Raw genomic sequence first — 7189 nt, forward strand, 5'->3', positions numbered from 1 at the left:
TCCTATGGGCAGCAGCCCCCCAGGCTCCTCCGTCCACAGGATTCTCCAGGCAAGAATACTGGAGTGGGTTGCCACTGCCTTCTCCAGGGACAGAGACCCAGAAGCGGGTGTCAGGAGGAGCTGCAGGTTGCAGGTGAGAAGGGAAAGGTTTCCTGTGTGTCCTGGGAAGAGAGGAAGCTGGTGCTGGGGGGTGGGCTGACTGTGGGCTCCCTGGTCCTCGGGTCAAGTTCCAGGAGACTCTCCCTCTCCGTGCCTGTTGCCTGAGCCTTGGTTCAGAGACTGTTCACGTCCTCCTTGCCAGTATAGGGCCTCCTCTGCCACCCTGGCTGATTTTTCTGAGGTCACTGTGATCTTTCCCATGGGTGGTTCCAGGCAGGGATGGGAGCTGGCATGGGTGCCCATAGGACCCTAGAAGGTTGGGCACCATAGTGTGGGCACACGGGAGGGGCCCTGAGGGTCTGTTAGAGGAGGGGTCCCCTGGGGTCTAACGCCTGATGATCCCATGTGGCGTTGATGTAACAATAATAGATACAAGTGCACAGTAGTTGTAATGCGCTTGAATTATCCCCAAATCATCCCCACCACTCCGCAACTGTCTTCCATGAATCCGTTCCCTGGTGCCCTTAAGGGTGGGGACCTCTGTTTAGAGGGAGGGATGGAAATCAGGCTCCTTCTCCACCTCCTTAGCCAAACAAAGTTCACCTGTTATCTTCTGTGTGGCCCCATATCGCCCCCTGGAGGTCATGAGCAGACCTGGGGACAATATTAGGGGCGGCACAGGGGTGCAAAAGCCAATGAGTGTGAGCCGGCTCTGCGCCCTGGGCAGAGGGGGGGGCTGACCTCCAGACTAGGGGCTCTCAGCCAGGGTGCAGGTCAATGTGGGTCATTAGACTTCCTGACTCCATCCCAGCGCAGGGTGAGCCCAGGGAGAGGATGGGCGTTATTCAGTGGCAGGAGAACCGTCCATCCAGGTGGACGTGTGCTCAGGAGGAGCTCTCAGTCCCTGAAGCTTCAAAGGAAGGGTCGGTGGGGAGTCTCTGGGCTTTGGGGCGAGGGTGGCGGCCTGTGGGCTGGACCCCAGAATGCCCTGTCCTTCCCCACCTCTCAGCACTGGGGCTGCGCCCTAGTTCTCTGTGTCCCCATCGGTGGTCTGCTCTCGGCCTCCCCACAGCGCCGGGACCTGGGGCAGCTCCACCTCCCCCACGGGACCCCAGTCCCCCTGAGATGGAGCAACTGCAGAAGCTGGGTTCCCCTGTGCCACGCTGCTCTGGAAGTTCCCTTCCTTTCCCAGGATGCTTTGGGGACTGAGATGTCTCCAAGGACCACAGGTGTCCCCCCAGATCAGGGACCTTAGGATGAGGAGCTGCTCCCCAATTCCTGTGAGTTCACGCTGGGGCTCCCCCGCCCCGTGGTCACTCCCTCGGGTGGAGGATCAGGAGTCTGAGCCACGTCAGGTCTCCGAGAGAAGGAGAAGGAATCAAGCTGCTAGCCCAGGCCCTCCAGGGAGACTAGAAGATTCTCCTGAGTAGAGATGGGAGTGGGTGTGATAATCTGGGAATGAGCAGAGGGTCTGCCTCCTCACAGATAAGAGGCCCCTGTCCTCACTCCTGACTCCGGGAGGAATAGAGTCCGGCCCTGGAGCAGCTCTGGGCACTTGCAGGTCTCTTCCCACTCAGATGTGAGGGCCCCTGTGTCCAAAAGGAATATTCTCTGACCCCTTGGTGTCACACTGGGGAGGGTGGGGGTCTGGCTTCTGTTATGTGGATTCCCTTAACTATTTAAAGAGTATATTTAGCATGTGTGACATGTCAGCCGTGGGTTGTGTCCTGGAGTCCAGAGAATAGGATAGACCTGGGTCGTGGGTGAACACACTTGACTTGTGATGGGGAGGCAGACACCCAGAGAAAATCCTGGAAATGAGCTAATTATATTGGAGGGATGGACTGAAGGGGAAGGGTCTGGTTCATCCGGAGTCTGTCATGGAATGTCAGCTGGACTGGGAATCATATTATGTGTGTGTCTGCGTGTGTGTATATGTGTGTGTGCATGCGTGCGTGTGTATGTGTGTGTGTGTATGTGTATGTGTGTGTCCTCCTGGTTCAAGGTCAGCAGCATGACCCCCATCACTTCGGCCCCTCTGGGCTCTGTATTTCCTCTGTTTCCCCAGCTGTCCCCCGGCTCACTCCCTCACTGCCCTCACACACCTGCTCACACTCAGGGGCCTCTTGGGAGCGGCCCCCCACAACGACCAGCTGCTGTAAATACCCTCCGTGTACACTTGCTGAACCTTCCCTGTCTGGTTCCTGCATGAAGCCTGTCAGCACCTGACAGCACATTCTAGATCTTTCCGCTTGTCTGTCTTCCTCCCCAAAGAGCATGGGCTCTGTGAGGGCAGGGGCTTGTCTGATCCTGGTTACACCCCAGGGCCTGGAACCAGGCTCCAGGTATTAATACCTGGGGATGAAGGAAGGAGTGTTCCCAGGAATCCCACAGTCTGGGGTTTGTCAGTTTCCAAAGGTGCTGGGTAGGACAGTGGCTACTGACCTGGTTATGTCTTTTTCTGTGGTGACACAATAAAATGTTATTATTGTCATCAGTTTCCAACAATTACTGCTCAGTGAAGAATAACTCACGAAACATACACCAGTTGAGGTCTTCCCATGCCAGCTCCCATCCCTGCCTGGAACCACCCACGGGAAAGATCACAGTGACCACAGAAAAATCAGCCAGGGTGGCAGAGGAGGCCCTATACTGGCAAGGAGGACCTGAACAGTTTCTGAACCAAGGCTCAGGCAATAGGCACAGAGAGGGAGAGTCTTCTGGAACTTGACCCGAGGACCAGGGAGCCCACAGTCAGCCCACCCCCCAGCACCAGCTTCCTCTCTTCCCAGGACACACAGGAAACCTTTCCCTTCTCACCTGCAACCTGCAGCTCCTCCTGACACCCGCTTCTGGGTCTCTGTCCCTGGAGAAGGCAGTGGCAACCCACTCCAGTATTCTTGCCTGCAGATTCCTGTGGACGGAGGAGCCTGGGGGGCTGCTGCCCATAGGATCGCACAGGGTCGGACACAACTGAAGCGATATAGCCTGCATGCATGCATTGGAGAAGGAAATGGCAACCCACTCCAGTATTCTTTCCTGGAGAGTCCCAGGGATGGAGGAGCCTGGTGGGCTGCCTTCTATGAGGTCGCACAGAGTCAGATATGACTGTAGTGACTTAGCAGCAGCGGCCCCAGAAAACAGACGCCAGGCTGGTGACAAGCTAAGGTGGAGGTCGGGCCCCTCTCCAGTCATCACTCATGGGACCCCTTTCTCTCCTCCAGAGTCAGTGTGTTCTTCCTGTGGGGAGTAAAGCAATCCTCTCAGATATTTGAAAACAACAGGAAGACCCTGGGCGCCCAGCTGGGTTTCTGTGAACGGGAACAATTACCAGCAAAATTTGGAAATTTTGGATCTGTGCATTGTGCTGAGAGACCCCAGATGAAAACACAGCAGAGGCCAACACTGGGGTGGGTGGGGCAGCCTCACCGGGGTCCTGGGGTCTCAGTCAGGCTGGGCAAGCACGTGACCTGGGCGGCTGCTGAAACAGCATTTCTAGAGTGTCACCTGCGGGTTCGCAGGTGACCTGAGAAAGGGACCTTTTGCCTGAGACGTGAAGGGTGAGCAGACCCTCAGCAGAGAGGGACAGGGGGCTGAGAGGGCAGAGCTACCTGAGGGGAGTCTGGCCTTCATGTGGGCCTGGCTGGGAGGAGGAGCTGACAGAGTCCAGTGTGGGGATCTGGGAGAGTGGGGAGGACCGTGGGCGGAGTAGGTTGCTGAGGGTCAGAGCCTGCTGGGCGGTGGGAGCTGCTAAGTGGGAAGGAGGTGGGCTGCCCTGTGGAGGTGCCCGACTGTGGGGGAGCTCTGCCGCCCTCTGGTGGCCAGGGAGGGGAGTGTAGAAGGGAAAGGCCCTCAAGCAGGTTTTCTCCTAAGACAGCTCAAGCATTTGTCAAATGTTCACATATCATTTTACAAACCCCAGGGACAGAGGATCCTGGCAGGCTACAGGCAGGAGGTCGCAAAGGATCGGGCACGACCAAGCGACTAACCCTTTCAACACTACATGTCATTGATGCTGAATCATGTCCCACTCTGAATTTCCAACTCTCTCATCCAAGATCTTCTCTTACATACCCCACTCCAAGATTTCATTCAGTTGAGATCTGTCTTGATCCCAGGCCAATTTCTCTTTGTAGAAGAGGATCCAGTTGCAACATTCTCAGCCCTGGGGCAGGACTGGAGCATCTGTAAGTAGAAGGAGGGTAAGGAAACCTCCGTGTCACCCGCCTGTGCCAGAGGGTCCATGTGGACATGCAAAGGCTGCATTTCCTTTCTCCCCTGACCCCTTAGTGTCTTCCCCATGGGGCAGGGCCAGGTGGAATTGGAAGACCAGGGGTGGTGTTGTGATTTTGAACCTCCTCTTCCCGCCTTCTCTATCTCTGCCTCCATCAGGGGACCTGGTCTTCATGATGGGAAGGAAGGTGGGGCTTCTCCATAGGCCCCTGATCAGAGATTCTTTCAGCAAAAGGGACACAGGGATCAAGCACGCTAGCTCTGGCCTCAGCATCCCTGTCACCCTGTATGATTGTAGTAACTGAATTATTAGGATCTAATGGCCTCTTTAGCATTCTAATTTAATTATTAGATTGTTTTACATCTTTTTACCTTTTGATATTAATTTTGAGGTGAATCTCCATCTTCCTTGAGCCTGATTAGGGTTGGTGCCAGGGCAGTTCAGTTGTCTTAAAGCTTATCTTTTATAGTAGCTTTAGTTTCACAGCAAAAGTGAGGGAAGGTACAGAGTTTTCCTAGGGACCTGCTGCCCACAAGTGTAGGGCCTCCTCCATATTCAGCCTTCCACACCCGAGGTGTACATTCTATCAATTGATGAACCCACATGGATACATGAAAAAAACCCAGCTTCCATAGCTTCTATTAGGGTTCACAGTTGGTGCTGTAAATTGCATGGGTTTGAACAAGTGATTATCAGCAACATGGGCTTCCCTGGTGGCACCGTGGTAAAGAATCATCCTGCCGTTCAGGAGACCCAGTTTGATTTCTGGCTCAGGAAGATCTCCTGGAGAAGAAATGGCAAACCACTCGAGTGTTCTTGCCTGGGAAATCTCATGGATAGAGGAGCCCGGCGGGCTACAGTCTGTGGGGTCGCCAAAGAGGTGCACATGACTTAGCAGCTAGAACAACCACAGTGTCAGTGACAGGCCTGCTGCCAAAGTCACAGCGTCAGGGCGAGTGAGGACAGAGCAGGTGGACGTGTGTCTGCAGGGCTGGTGACAACAGAGCTGATGGTTGTGTGTCTGTATATTCAAAAAGTGTGACATACATCGCTTGTTTATTTACCCATACTCAAATATGGAAACCTCATGTGTGGGGTGGCCATGATGAACCAGTGTCTACCTACAAGTTAAGCATTGTTTAGAGGACTTTCTTGGTGGCTCGGTGGATAGGATTCCGCGTGCCAAAGCACAGTACATGGGCTTGATCCCTGGTCAGGAGGATTTCACCTGCTACTGAGCAACTAAAGCCATGCATCAGAACTACTGAGTCTGTGCTCTAGAGACCACGAGCTGCAACGACTGAAGTCTACTTGCCCAGAGCCCATGCTCGGGAATAGAGAAGCCACCACAATGAGGAGCCAGTGTATCACAACGAAGAGTAGCCCCTGGTCACTGCACTAGAGAAAACCGGTGGAAAAGCAATGAAGAAAGACCCAGTGCAGCCAGAAATTTAAAACAAAATAAAAATAATAAGAATAGTTTAGAATTAAATGTTATTTAATTTCTTATAGAATAGAAATTGGCAGGATATCCAGCCGTCCCTTCCCATTGAGCCTTGCTGCAGCCCCTGGGATGAGCAACGCAGAGACACTGTCCATGGTGCTGACGAACACAGGCTACCTAGCGGTTGGGAGCTGTGGTCTTTGAGTCCTATCTGCTTTCTTTTCATTCTGAAAAAGTGGGCATTGCTAGTGAAGAAGATGCTCCCCTGTGGCTCAGATAGTAAAGAATCTTCTTGCAATGCGGGAGACCTGGGTTTGATGAGCCTACGGAGATGGGAATGGATACCCACTCCAGTATTCTTGCCTGGAGAATCCCATGGCAGATGTGTCTGGAGGGTTACAGTCCATGGGGTTGCAAAGAGTTGGATAGACTGAGCAAGTTTCACTTCACAGAAAAGAAGAGGTGGGGACTGCTACAGGGAGTGTGGACAGGCCTCGATCTCCAGGCCTAGGGCCGATGAGATTTCTGTGGATGTCATGGCAGGACGTGACCCCACATCAGCATGACAAAGTCCCAAGCTGCCCAAGCCACATTGCAGGGAGGGAAGATGATGACCACGCCTTGAGAGGTGTGGTAGACAGAGCACAGAACCCTAAGAGATGTCCACAAGCTCAAGTCCACAATCTGAGAATGTGCCCCACGATTAAGGAAACCTACAGAAGAGATTCAGATCACGTGACTGGGAGATTATGTTGGCAATATATTTGGCTGAGCCCATTACTTCATTAATATTCTTTATGAATGAAAGATGAAGGCAGGAGAGGCAGAGCCAGAGGAGATGGGATGATGGAAGGAGAGCTTGGGGGAGCGTCAGGAAGTTCCATTGTGGCACAGAAGATGCAGGAAGGGGCCACAAACCCAGGAAAGCAGGCAGCCTCTCACAGCTTGGAAAAGCAAGGAAATGAACTGTCTGTAGAATCCAGAAAGAACAGGGTCATATTGGCACCTTGATTTGGGTAGATTTGTGCCACTAAATTTGTGGTCATTTGTTATAGCATGATAAGGAAGGTCAAGAGGTGTGACCTTGTCTAATCCAAGACTATGTGCCTGGGGGATAAGGAGTTATTCAGACCTAAATCATGATCGGAAGCTTTGCAGGTGGTTTCTCTTACCTCTCATCTCATCTCAGCACAAATGACACTTGCCACTGGCCGAGCATGCTTGTCAAATGTGGGTTCTGTGCCTTAGTGCACACACCAGCTATATTTGTGTGAGTGTGGGGGAGACCTGAGCAGACCTATATGAGAACAGGACCTATCCCAGGGACCTCAGGGACAGACAGAACTGTTAGCCCAGGTGTGTGGTGGGGGCTTCAGGTGAGATGCGGGTGGGAAAGGCCCTTGGGACACTTT

This window comes from Muntiacus reevesi, chromosome 2 (genome assembly GCF_963930625.1).
Source record: "Muntiacus reevesi chromosome 2, mMunRee1.1, whole genome shotgun sequence".
NCBI classification, from domain to species: domain Eukaryota; kingdom Metazoa; phylum Chordata; class Mammalia; order Artiodactyla; family Cervidae; genus Muntiacus; species Muntiacus reevesi.